Source organism: Carassius carassius, chromosome 18 (genome assembly GCF_963082965.1).
Source record: "Carassius carassius chromosome 18, fCarCar2.1, whole genome shotgun sequence".
NCBI classification, from domain to species: Eukaryota; Metazoa; Chordata; class Actinopteri; order Cypriniformes; family Cyprinidae; genus Carassius; species Carassius carassius.
Genome location: NC_081772.1, coordinates 7,654,639 through 7,668,685, shown reverse-complemented (window position 1 = coordinate 7,668,685; position 14,047 = coordinate 7,654,639). Strand labels below are relative to the sequence as shown.

General features: G+C 38.1%; 1 protein-coding gene across 3 annotated transcripts in view; it reads right to left on the bottom strand.

The window, feature by feature from the left end:
* LOC132092255 (human immunodeficiency virus type I enhancer-binding protein 2 homolog) overlaps positions 1 to 14,047 on the bottom strand; it is an 82,173-nt gene that overhangs the window by 44,568 nt on the left and 23,558 nt on the right. Inside the window, exon 1 of one of the 3 annotated variants that reach the window (XM_059498416.1) lies at positions 8,374 to 8,533. The exons of the other annotated variants lie outside the window; for them this stretch is intronic. The gene's annotated coding sequence lies outside the window, so the exon portion shown is untranslated. Of the gene's footprint in view, positions 1 to 8,373; positions 8,534 to 14,047 lie in introns of those variants that run through there. 3 annotated transcript variants of the gene reach the window in all.

Sequence of the window (14,047 nt, the reverse complement as noted above, 5' to 3'; positions counted from 1 at the left end):
TGACGGGATATCCCCACAGGCAGTCCACTTGTGTTGTTTAACACCGACAGAGTTTGTTTGTATACGCTGCAATACTTACAATCGATGTGGTATGCCATAAGGTATTTTATGCAAACATGCAGATCGAATCAAGTCTAGACATTTTATATATATATCTTCAGAAATCACTCTAAAATGCTAATTTGGTGCTAACATTTCTTATTATTATTTCTTATAATTGTAATGTCGAAAATATTTTTTGTGGAAACCGTGATACATTTCACAATTGATTGATTGATTGATGAACAGAATGTTCTAAAACATTACAAATGTCTTAATTGCTATTTTTTATCAATTCAATGCGTCCTTGCTGAACTAAAGTATTAATTTCTTTAAAATATTTACAGACCTCAAACATCTGAATGATAGAGTAAATCAAACTCATGGCAGCTGAGGTTTCATTGACTAATGCAACCAATGACTGGCTCTACCAAACTGCAATATTAATACAATCCAATAGCAAAGCCAAAAACTGATACCCCCTTTTCTCTAAGGAAGGCCATTTTTGCTTCCAACCTGGACAGCTTCGGCCATCTCCATGGGTGATAAATGTAGACAGAAACAAAATAAAGATCTAGTTTCTCTCACTGCTGAACGGCTTCCTGCTCAGCTTTTGTTTGGTGTGACTGTACGCAGATGGATGAGTAGCAGCCTCCTCTCCTCGGTGTCACAGATAGATCTCCCATAACTGAAATTGAGAAACGAACGATCTGAACCACTCTCTTGCACAGTGGGCATATGAGGATCGGCCCTCTCCATTACAGACTTTCACAGCAATTTTGTTCCAACAATGTTCCTTTTCCTGAGATAAGTCTAAGGGAGTTCTAATGTTGTAATTTCATGCAATTTATCTTAATGCAGTAGCTTGGGTCAAAAGGTGATGGCTAGATATGGATTACATAAATATGTAAATATTTTTTGTTTAACTACATGCCAACAACATGATACTGTTCTGTGCAATGTGCGATTTAGCTTCAGACTAAGCATGGCATTATCCATAACCTACACAAAAAAGTTCATATTTTTTATTACATTACATTGTATTCATATTATTTTATTTCATTTAAATTTATTTAACACTACCGTTCCAACGTTTAGGGTCACTACAGTTTTTATTATTACTTTATAAAATTAATAAAATAATATGTAATTTAGCAAAGGACTGATTAAAATGGTAATTAAATTGAAAAATGTATTAATGTCACCACAGGAATAAATTACTTTTTTTTAAATAGAAGAGTTATTTTTAAATTACATAATATTTTACAATATTACTGCATTTGTAATCAAATAAATGCAATCATGGTGAGCATAAGAGACTTCTTTTAAAAAAACATAAAATCTTATAGACCCATTTTGTGTAGTACCTGAGAAGAAGGGTTTACTTAATTGAGAAGTATTAACTGTAAATAAAATAACTAGTATATTCATAGAACATTATGATATTTTAGTGGTATCAGCTACTGAAATTCTGTTATCAGAAAAATCCTAGTTGATGCTGAAAACTGGTAAAAAAAATCTATATCACCATATTCAGACAATAAACATTAATGCTTACCAAGGGCAGAGGTCAAAAGGCAGTGATGTTAAACCATAAACAGCCATGCTATAATGTTCATAGATAAGTGTCATTGCCCACAGCAGTATGTAGTCAGATCTGTGTCGCGCTGTAATGAGGACTGCAATGCTAGCGGCAGTTTTCTATTTCCTTCCCTCTGTCCTCCTACTTACTTACACACTCCTGTCTCTCCATCTACACACACATAACATGTACCCCACGGCAGCATTAACAAAATCCTGTGGTTTTTAAATAGAGCAGCACAATCTCAGTCACAGCAACCCACAGCTGCTGCTTCTCCATCTGCCTGCAGATTTTTGTTTTCCCATTTCCTTCCATTTCTTTTCTCTCTATTCTTCCCTCTGACTCAACTCATGGCTCCTTCCATTCACAGACTAAAAATATAAGTGAGGCCCTCACCTTGCCTCGGTGTCAGCGCGTCAGAGTGTCAGTGGGCTGAATAAAAGTCAGCTGCTCTCTTCTCTTAAGTGGCTGAAGATTCAGGTGGGTTTCATTACAGTAACCTCTCTCTTTCTCCATTAATCTGGTTCTTTACTGTTCTGAAACCCTCTGCATGATTCCCATTTCAAATGCCACACACTGTTTCCCCTAGGGCACAGGGATCTCTGTGTCTGACAGATAAAGAAAGATGATGCATTACCAACAGCCTCCTCTAACATCATTCTTTTTATCATTTTTAATGTTTAAAGTCTGGGTTGCAGTAATAGAAAGCTATGGTGAAGTGTTTAGCATGAAAACATATGTTCCATATATATTTTGTTGTGGTGCTCATGTGGGACATGAAGGTTTCAATCTGGTCTGTGCCCAGTTTTCTGTTCTCTCTCTGTTCCCCTAAAATAAAAAATAAAACTAAATTAAATAATCCAATAATTTTAAAATAACAACCAAAATAATCATTACAATTATATAAAAAAAAAAATTATAATTATATATATATATATAAAAAATGTAAATAAAAGAAATGCTAACTAAAATAAAATATAAAACCTTCAGTTAGCCGAGGGGGAAAATGTCTATTTTTCATTTAGTTTAAGTACTAAAATTATTAAAACTAAAAATTAAATTAATAAAATTAATATAACAAAATAATACTAATAAATTATATTATATTAACATATTGAATAAAACAACAAAATGACTACATCTTTAACTTAAAAAAAAAAAAGTAAATACACAAATAAAAACTAAAACTAAATATTAATAGGCTACATATTAAGATACTATAGTAATGATACTAAAATAATACTAATAAGCAACAAACGTACAACACATGTTTGGGACCAGCCTCATTCTCTACAAAATCCCTCCACAAAAGGTTTGGGGATTTTATTGAAACGATTGCCTATAAAATCTTGAATACAGCATGGAGTGACTCATATGCTAGCTGATATGTTTTATAGGGTACAGTCCACCAGCCTGGTGTGTGAAATGCCAGATTTTTTTTCAACATTAATAATGGAGGCCACAGACTCTCCGTGAGCACAGGGAGTCTGGGTGAGAAAAAGAGAAGGGAAAAAAATCTGATCTATCTGACAGGGCTGTTTGGAAAAAGAAGAGATAAAAAAAAGAAACTAATTTTAAAAAAGTATCTGATGCTCAACTTCAATTTTTTACCTTCAAGCCATGCCGTAAAGGTAAGTTCAGACAAGGTTGTCGGATAAATATATGCCCATGCAATAAAAGTCTGTAAATATGTGTTATTAAACGTCAAATCGGTACCTGGGATAGATCTGAACCGTAAATTGCTTTTATGTGAATCTCGATCGTAGCAAACTGATTTTCTGGCATGAAAGCTGCCAGGAATGTGGTTGATTCAGGCCAGTGGAGACAGGTGGTCTCACCTATGATTCCATGGAACAAATCCACCATTTTCCTGGCTGTTCTCAAGTTTCTCTCACCGTCTCTCACCTTTTCTTGAATTAAAGAAATGCGAGAAGCTTCACCTGAGCAAAGTGTATTTGTGCGTCTTCATCAGACAGTCTCTCGCTGTTATCTTTTCATCCTTTCAGGCTGAGAATGTCATGAGTCTGGCTCTCTTTTTCTCTCCATATGATGTCTTAGCTGACCCTAGGCCTGGGCTAATGTCAGTGGGCCATCTGTGATAGGAACCCTAGGGCCCAAGTGGCTGCCTGCCCACTTCCTGAGTGCAGCCCACACACTGGGCCTGGCCAATACTATGACTGCACACACATACAGTATGATGCAGGCAAACACATACAGACACAAATAATGCTGCTGGCGATGCACAGTACACATGCAAACACTGAAATCTACATTAACCTGCTATAAGTCAAGGGGTCAGCATGCCTGAACTTTCTGCCCACTCTTTGCTGCTTTACTTGTGTTCAACGATGCATTGCATTTCAAGTCGTAAACAGCATAAATAACAACTATACAATCATCTAGGTCAAATTTAAAAACTAATCATGATTTTAAACCTCAACACTGAGTCCTGTCTCTTCCACCTTTTCTCTCTCGCTGAAGTGTGAGTCACAGAGTGCTTGCCCATTTGGCTCAGGTTGGGTATCCAGGTCTCGCAGTTTGCTACAGATCTGGCATTGGCCAGGACCGAACATAAGGTATGGAGAGCTTTGCCCAGTCGGAGCTCAAGCCACAGACACAGAGAGGGGACGCAGTAAGGGTCTGTCCAACCTCCATCCACACACCTCCACACTCTTCTGGCACTCGGATCAGTGACATTTGCGTCACAAGGCACAGCTAGAGTTGGTTTTGAATGAAAGCTTAAACATTCATTATGAAAACCTGGCCATCCTGTTTTTGATAAGACCCTAATTTGCACTGAATTTACTAATTTGTAGTTTCTAATGACAGCAACTGTACATTTGAGCAAATAATTTTTTTGGCTTTAATTACTGAAAGCAATTAAAAGAATATTAAACGGTGTGTGTGTGTGTGTGTGTGTGTGTGTGTGTGTGTGTGTGTGTGTGTGTGTGTGTGTGTGTGTGTATATATATATATATATAAGCAAACAAAAATGTATATGAGCCATGTCTTTTAGCTGTACAAAATATAAAGACATATTTGTACATATAAAATCTGATTTAATATTTTCATATTATTTTACATTATATCAATAGCTATAGTACAAAATATAATATATAATAAAATATTTAATTTGAAAAAAATTTTTTCTGTTCTCACTAACATAATAAAGGAAATGAAAGTACAATATGGGAAATAAACTGAAAAACTATGAATCCAACAGGTTTTATTAAGAAAAGTATTAAAATGACAGCGGCTACTGGCACTGATTACTGAAAGTTTTAGTGAAAATAAAAAGGTGTTTTGTATGGGCCATCGGCTTTTCAGTTAATATAATATAATATAATATAATATAATATAATATAATATAATATAATATAATATAATATAATATAATATTAATAATAATATACTGCTTTCACCTGCAGTTTTTTTTATATGTTCTCAATGTAATGTATTAAAGAAAATAAAATAAAAACAGGACAATAAAAGGAATAATATAAATGCACTAAAACAGAAACTGACCAAATATAAATTTTTTATTATATACAGTATTGAAGAGGAAGCAGACATCTGCATAATTAGCTCATAGAATAGCCACATTTACTTACACAAAGGTCAGAGAAGTTAATAGGGGCAAAATGCCAGTCGTTTCACCATGGACACGCTGCCTCTCTCCTGTGCATCTCTCTAATGCTGCTCAGGAAGCAGCCTCGACTTTTAACCCGCACTGATGGTCACTATAGAATCATTCAAGAGTGCAGATGTCAGGAGCCAACAAAATGGGAAGATATTTCATTGCTCTAAGTCAACACATGCTAAAAAAGGGACCTCTGCGTCAGCAGAGAAAAAAAGCAAATTGTGCAGGAGGAGCAGGTATGGATGTGGTATTGTCTCTTTCACTCCTCTTCAACAGAAGGAGGAGCGCTGTGGCTCAAGGCCACAGAAGATCATTCAGGGGTACAGGTGACCTCCTACTGCCATCTGTACCCTGTGGTTCTCCATTCATTTCAGATTTTTTTTGTCTCCAAATGGAGCTGCCTTCAGCTTAGGTATTGAATGGTGGAATTCATCATCAAAATGCCATTTTCTATACTTCTAAGAAATCAGGTCCTTAACTGTAAATGGTTGATTCTAACCAGCATGTGAAGATGCATAACATCCATTTCTGTCTGGAAAGGGATGAAAATGTGTCATGATTAGAAGGAAAATGCATACTAATGTGTGAAAATGAGTCGCGAGCCTTTCGGCGAAGAAACTGTTTCATTAAAGTAAACTGTTAAAAGAGGAAGTGTACAAAGACAGCAAATGCAGGAACACAGTGTTTTTGACACACAAAAGAAGACAAGGTCATGAATGAAGAGCCGTTCCACTATACACTTCAAAGACTGAAAGAATCTTGATGGTTGGTCAGTTATGTATCTAGTTTTTTTTATGGTTTTAAAGGAATTATTCACTTTCACTAATAATTAATTTTTTCTTCAGTAAAATACAAAAGAAGAACTTTGATTAATGCTGGATGCTTTTTTCATTGCAGTTACATTTAATTGGGACTGGAGCTTTTAAGGTCCAGACAAAAAAACATACAGTATAAGCACCAAATAACAGTTCCTGTGGCTCAGTGGTATAGTATTGTGTTAGCAGCGCAACATTTTGTGGGTTCAATGCCCAGGGAACACACATACTGGTAAAAAAGATGTGTAGGATAACAGTGTTTGAAAAATGCATAAATGTTAATAAGCATTATAAAAGTGGTCTATATGACTTCTGCACTATATTCCAGGTCTTAAATAGTGAAACTGAGGCATCTGACCAAAAATTAAGTTGTTATCTGGCCTAGCTCAGCTTTGGCAATTCTTAGGTAAGTTGTAATGTAGTAAACAATCACTGTTTTTTGCTTTAACTAAAACTTTTAATGGAAATAAAGCTGAAATCTAAATATTAAATGAAAAACTGAAAATAAAGAGCTCATTGTTATCTTGGCAATTAACTGAAATAAGTTTACACTTAAGTACAAAAATGACTACAACTGAAATAAGAAATAAATTGAAGCAAAATAGAAATATAAAAATATCAAAAGCATGCAAAATTAAAAAAAAAAAAATTATATATATATATATATATATATATATATATATATAGAATATATATAGAAAATAGAAATAAATTTATATATAGAAATAAATAAAATCATATTAAAAAAAACCTGTTATTAAATTAATGTCTCCCTTTGTGTCGCAGAGGAAAAACAAAGTCCTACAGGTTTGGAATTACATGAGGGTGAGTAAATGTTGAAAAAATCCTTTCAATTCTTTTAAAGTTAAACACTAAATTGGGAAAACAAAAACAGGAGATCACTTCCAGGCACTTCTGGGAGCAGGGATCTATATCTGTGACACATACAAACAAATCCAGCAAAACAGGACTTTGGGCTAATCAAATAATGCCAAGTAGAAAACAAACAGTAAAGAATGCCGTGCCCAAACCTGGACACAATTACTTCCTGTCCCACCACCAAGACAGAGCAATTAATGAAGCGGGGTCTGTACCTAATTGTTGTGCACGAGGGTCTGTTGTAATCCTGTGAGTGCAGCAGTTACTCTCGGGCAGACACTCTGAACAGTAACTGCTTCCTATCACACCGACGGGTCAAAAGGATCCGCGGTGGTAGGCTCCACTGACACAGTTTAAATCTTCAGAGCCCAAGGGGAAAAAAACCTAAACTCCAAACAATGATTTGTCCAAAGGAAACAATTGATATTTCTCAACACACGTCAAATGAGGCATTTCCTGGACCCTGTCACAGAGACACCTCTCCAAACTACAGAACAGCAGACGAATCCGGAAGGTGAAGTATTTGTGAATGGAAAATGCAGCACACTTGGCAGGGAGGACCATTCCACTGCAATCAGACAGATGTGTTCGAATTCTTTCACTCTACAACAAGAAAACGAAGAGGATGTGCTCTCCTGACCTGCATCTCAAGGTCGCTGTAAACATTCAGCATTTCTGAATGGAACTTGGTTGGTACGTTCATATAAGTTTGAGTTTTACACAAAAGAAATCGTTGCATCTTTAAACTGGTGATTTTTAACTAGAACTGGGATATATGCATCCATGACATTCACATCGTGTTTCCCTGCATTATTGCCAGAGCCTTCCCTCACATAATGAATTATGCCATGCTGATAAGGCAGACAGCTGGGGGGGGGAGCATATCGGGAAACAGATGAGAAGCATCGTGCAAAAAAGCATTTTTTAATAATTCCCAGTGCAACTGATGGACGACGTGAGGCACCTGAACCGGACGGGAATTTGGCGGGGGTATGTGAGGGGTGTCCCGCGACTGAGAAGGGAACTGACATTCCTCTGCGCACAGACGCAGATCAAAGTCTAACCCCGTAACAACAAGTGCACCGTCAGGAGAGAACAGATGCAGGACAACGGAAAAAGAAAGGGTCATGCACATGAAAAAGATTCCTAACAAAAGCAAGGCTATTTCGCTGTATTAATGTTACGGCAGCATGCGAGCAATACAGGGAAAACGAGCAAGCAGAGACTCGGTCACTGACAGCTTGCTGCAGCCCATGGAAAACAGCGAACACACGCTCCTCGGCTCCCGTGCCTGTCCTCGCGGTCGCATCAGCCCACCGTCAGTTTACAAACACAGGATAACATCTCTCTGAGCAATGCGAGAACATTGGTAGAGACAACTCGAGAACGGCAAAAAAAAAATGGATTTGTTAACCAACCTGGCTTCTCAAGGTCCTTGGTCATCCACAACATTCCGCCGATCTCAGATTCCCCTTGTCCATTGTAGGAGGTTTAGGAATAAAACGCCAACCAACCCCAGCCGAAACTCCCATCAATCAGAAGGCTCTCGCTGATAGAGCGTATACTAGGAGACCTACTGATGTAAGCTAGTCACCAGAGAAAATACCCAGTCGTGACGCATATCCAGGAACAAAAATAGCTTTGGGGGGCCCTAGAGGGATTATACAACAGACTACTCTGAGAGGTACTTTTGCAGTGCCTGCTCTTCTGGGCTGTTTTGGTGCCTTTTTAAATCTCTAGAGCTCGGAACACAAATACTGCAGATGGGTCAAAGGACTTCACAAAAAAAAAAAAAAAATCACAGACAGCCTTCTGAATGCTTGCGTGTGCATTTGTGCGTAACACAGCACGGGTCTTATCAGACAGTGCTTTAATTGCAGTCTGGCCTTGGTGTCTTTGACCCTGGGATTGTCCACAGTGTGTGGTTTATAACAACATGGTATCACCACTCACCCCTCCTTCTGCCACCTCCCGCAGGGCTAAAAATAGCTCCCCAGGCTAAATCTTACAAAATCCCTTTATAGATGCGCTTTCACCAATCACTCTCAGCCAGGCCCAGACACTGATACATTTAGCGTTTCAATCACGCCATTAAATTGTGTGTCTGTGTGAGCGTGCGTGCATTTAGGAAGGGTTATTTCACTCTAACAGAACAAACGGTGACATTGAACAGGTGTGCACTGCGACAGTCCCAAAGAGAGAAGATCTTAAGGGGGAACCAGGCTGCTGAGCGGAGACTTCCGGCCACCCCCTTCACCGCAGAAAAGATTAATCCTAATTTATGATAATATATTTACTGCCGCCACACTGTCTTGAGTGACAGCAATACAGCCCTTCTGAGGGTCACCTGAATGAGCTGTCGGATCAAGAGTTATGGCCACAGCGGACCACAGCTGTGGCACCATTCCAGGGAGCATTTACTTTCCCTGCGGAATGACATCAAGCTGTCAGGAGTCACCGTGATAACGACCATAACGGTTATCCCAAAGATGAATCCGTTTATCACATCTGCAAGCTAAACATAACCAGCTATTCAGCAGACTTCTGCCCTTACCGCAAAATCCAATTTACACAGCTAAATATATTTGACCAGGTGTGACCTCTGGAGAGCGACTCGGTGATTAACCGAGAATCTGGCCAACTGGTAGCCAGGATCCCCTATGACAATGCCCAGTCAGAGACATGGAAAATAAAAAACACTGTAAGTACCCAAACCGGTTCCTTGGGTGTTCTCTCTCACTGTCTGAGCAAGTCTCTCTGTAAACAACTCTGCTGGTTAAGCCACCGATAGATCTCCAACAGTGCATCACATTAAAATGTGTTGGATTATTTTTGATAGGGTAAGATTTGCTCTGCTAATAAAACTACATGGATTATTATTTAACTGGAGTAGCAAATGAGATGCATAAATTTGGCAAAGTCCTTGTTATTTTTAAAATATGCTTTATAGATATGCATTTAAAAACAAGTTTATCACCCAATATCCAGAGAAATAGAAACACATTTATCAAAATGAATACTACTGTTCAAAAATTGGAAAGAAAAAAACTTTTCAAAGATAGTGTATGTTTTTAAATGTATTATTATTATTATCTTGATTTCAAATACAGTATTAAAAGTATATGATTTTCCACCCCAAATGAAAAATGCCCTATATTGCAAAAGCGTGTTGTACAGGTGAAAAAGGGATTTCCAGATATTGATATGTTTTCTGTAAGATAAGGTGGTATTCACCATTGGTGAACATTATAAAGGAGGACATCTGCTAACTGTGGAGAAATAAAGAGCAGGCTTCATGTATCTTCCACTGTTTTGTTGCACAATTTAATTATTAATCTGATACCTGTGGCCATATGCATGCAAGCATACAAATGTACACAAATTCCTACTAATACTAAATGCAGTAACACATAATAGTGCATTTCCTGCTAAACTAGGCAGGTAAAGCTTCATTAATATTTAACTGCGCAGAATGTGATTGCCCTTGATCTAAAAATGGCGTCAGTCCACATTTTGCCTACATGTAGGTGTCCCTCAACCCAAGTCAGAGGTGACTAGGCAATGTGCTGAATGTGTGAGCAAATAAAGAAATGATATTCATGCAGACAGGTACAGGCCTGTCTTGTTCATTGTAATGGTCAGAGTAATGGTCTAGGACAAGATCTAGGGCAGGATGGACGTCTGGCTGTTTCTTTGCATCATCCTTAGTAAGTAAGCATCCTGACAGGTCTGTGGCTAAGGGACAATCGGACAGGAACATGATTTTAGCTGGCATTAGTGCTGATTGAAAAAGTTTAATGGCTGAGGTGAGGCTCTGGACCTTTGGCAAGCTGTGAGCACTCCTCTAATCAGCAGGCCGTGATGATGGGAGGGACTCCAGGGAAATGAAGGATCCTCCCATCACCACAGTATCCTCTGCTGGGATTTGCCTTTATTTTTCCCCTTCTCATCTCTTTGATGCTAATGACACATCTATTGCACAGACTACCTTGAGAAGTGACTTCACTGTCCTACTGGCACGGTTGTGAGATTCCTGTGACTGTCCCAAACCTTTGAACTTTTTGACACTGATGTATTGAAACTGAACAGTCATGGTATTATTCATTAGGGTAATCATTACTACATCAGCAACCACTGAGAAGTCAGTGAATTTAGACATGTTGTGAAACAAGATGTTGTAACAGGATATGTCAACCTTCATTTCTTGCATATTTGTCATGTTTAAATTCTAAGTTCAGGTGGATCTATTCCAAACTATGTCATAAGCAGATCATTATGTCAATCAGCTGGCACCCCAAGCCATTTTATTAACTAATCATTAATTAGTTTTATTTTGAGGACACAACACACATTGTGAAAACTTGCTGTACATCAATAATTTTCTAATATATATTATATATTTACAGTTATATTAATATAATAATCAGTCTGTTTCACATTAATATAATAATAATAATAACAATAGTATATTATTATTGAGTCTATTTAACTGCAGATACTTCTACTACTGCTAATATGTGTATGTCTGTACAGTATATATATAATTATTATTATGTTTTTATTTATTTTTTACAGACCCAGTGATTTAATTAGGAAGTTGAATTCCTCCAGTATACATTTAATGTACCTATAATTAATATTAAAGTATTGCTGGAAGTTTTGCTTTTCCATAGAGGAGTCCAAGAAAGACAACTTCTGATATCTGTATAAAAGCGGGTTCATAATAATACTTAATAACTAAATGTTTCTCTGTAACAATGCATCATTCAACTGCCAGCATTGTCTTTAAATATATTTGTGGAGCTGTAATAAAAAGAAAAAAAAAGAAAACGGAAATGAGGGATGTTTTGTTTCCATGCAATGGTGACAACAGAAGTTCATGCCTTCAGGAACCATCAATCCTCCAGAGTGGGAATTGTCAAGAGCGTGTTCAATTGTATATACTGTAACTAAAAAAAGCAGCATAATCAGCAGGGTACATCCTGAAATCACCTCTCCTGAGCCTGTTTTATTTTACCAGACATTCATTCACATTTGCTGGAAGTACTAGGACTGTGAAAAGATGCTAAAATGATGGAAAACCATGCAATAGTGGATAACTAGAGCAGAGAAAATTGGGAGGCAACCTGTGCTGGGTCTCATTTGTAACGCTGCACAGTACTTTCCATCAGATCCCTCAAGCGCATGTGAACAGGGCATAGCCAACTGCTCGAAAACAAGAGCTTATGCACACATAAATTAATCACACAATTAGGGCATGTTAACATGTTAAAAGTACAGAGGGCTTTGCAGATTCAGAAAGCGATTAACCTGAAGATAGTCTGGAACTGAGCCAGCACATCAGAATAACAGCGGTATCCAATCAACACGAATACCTACATAGTGTTCCTCCATACAGCAAGTGATAATTTAACTGTAAATACAGAGTGAATGCAATGACAAAATGTATATTTTTAACTAAATTATCAGGAATATATGAGATATAAATGAAATAAATGTGGCCTTTTATTCAGTGTATACATGGTTATATTTTTAGGCAGATGTTAATAATGGGATAGCCCACATTACTACATATATATATACAGTACAGACCAAAAGTTTGCACACACTTTCTCATTCAAAGAGTTTTCTTTATTTTCATGACTATGAAAATTGTAGAGTCACACTTAAGGCATCAAAACTATGAATTAACACATGTGGAAATATATGGAATTATATACATAACAAAAAAAGTATGAAACAACTGAAAATATATCATATTCTAGGTTCTTCAAAGTAGCCACCTTTTGCTTTGATTACTGCTTTGCACACTCTTGGCATTCTCTTGATGAGCTTCAAGAGGTAGTCACCTGAAATGGTCTTCCAACAGTCTTGAAGGAGTTCCCCGAGAGATGCTTAGCACTTGTTGGCCCTTTTGCCTTCTGTCTGTGGTCCAGCTCACCCCTAAACCATCTCGACTGGGTTCAGGTCCGGTGACTGTGGAGGCCAGGTCATCTGGCGCAGCACCCCATCACTCTCCTTCTTGGTCAAATAGCCCTTGATGCCTTCAGTGTGACTCTACAATTTTCATAGTCATGAAAATAAAGAAAACTCTTTGAATGAGAAGGTGTGTCCAAACTTTTGGTCTGTACTGTGTATATATATATATATATGTATATGTGTGTATGTATGTACTGTATGCACACACTCACTCTTCACAATTGTGCACACTAAAAACAGCTTATGACATGATTAAAAAATAATTAGCATCTTACAACTTTCAAGCTAAATTTCCTACAACTAAACTACCACATTCCAGGCTCAAGCTTCAAGTCACTTCAGGCCTTGATGAACCAACCACAAATTCATGTCAGTGTTCCATTTGACCTCTCAACCCCGGCATGACTCAAGCCAGGAGTGATTCTTCAGGAGGCCCGGCAGGAGTTCAGGGGGGTGCGTGTGTGTAGTCAGACAGGCCATGCGCAAACACTGATGAGAACAGTCACTCAGCAGCCATTCCAAAACAAACAGCCTCTCAAGCGAGGGCTGCACAATTGCTCACTGGAGTGCGAGGCAGTGGCTTAGACTCTGTGCACCATCGGGGACCTGCTTTCTCCTGTTATGCAACCCAGGAGCATGTTTTCCTATCTGCACCACTCCCCAGCAGCTGTCTCCAATTTTGCCCTAAGGAAAAATACAGGGGAAAAGAAACCTTGTGGAGCAAATAGAGCATAGTGGAGCATAGTTCCCAGAGCACCTCTCTCAGCAGTCTGTCATTCCGTAGGGTTCAAGTTGCACCTGTTGCGTTTAAAGGCAAGGCACTAAGGGGGCAAGGCCACCCCAAATTAGCCCACTTGCATGCAGTGTTGGATTACAAAAATCGCTCAGACAAGCACAACCAATTTTAGCCCTGAGTCAGATCAGCTGGCTGATGTTAGGAATGAACACTGGGGGCTTCCCAAACAGAAGACCCCTGATGTGTCCAATTGCCCTCTGCTTCCCCGAACCAAAACACATTGTGGTTCAGGTGACTCAGCCTCTGCCCAGAGTGAGAACAAGAGTTCTATTAAAGTACAAAGCAAACAGATTTGAGCTTTGTATATGCCGCCTGCC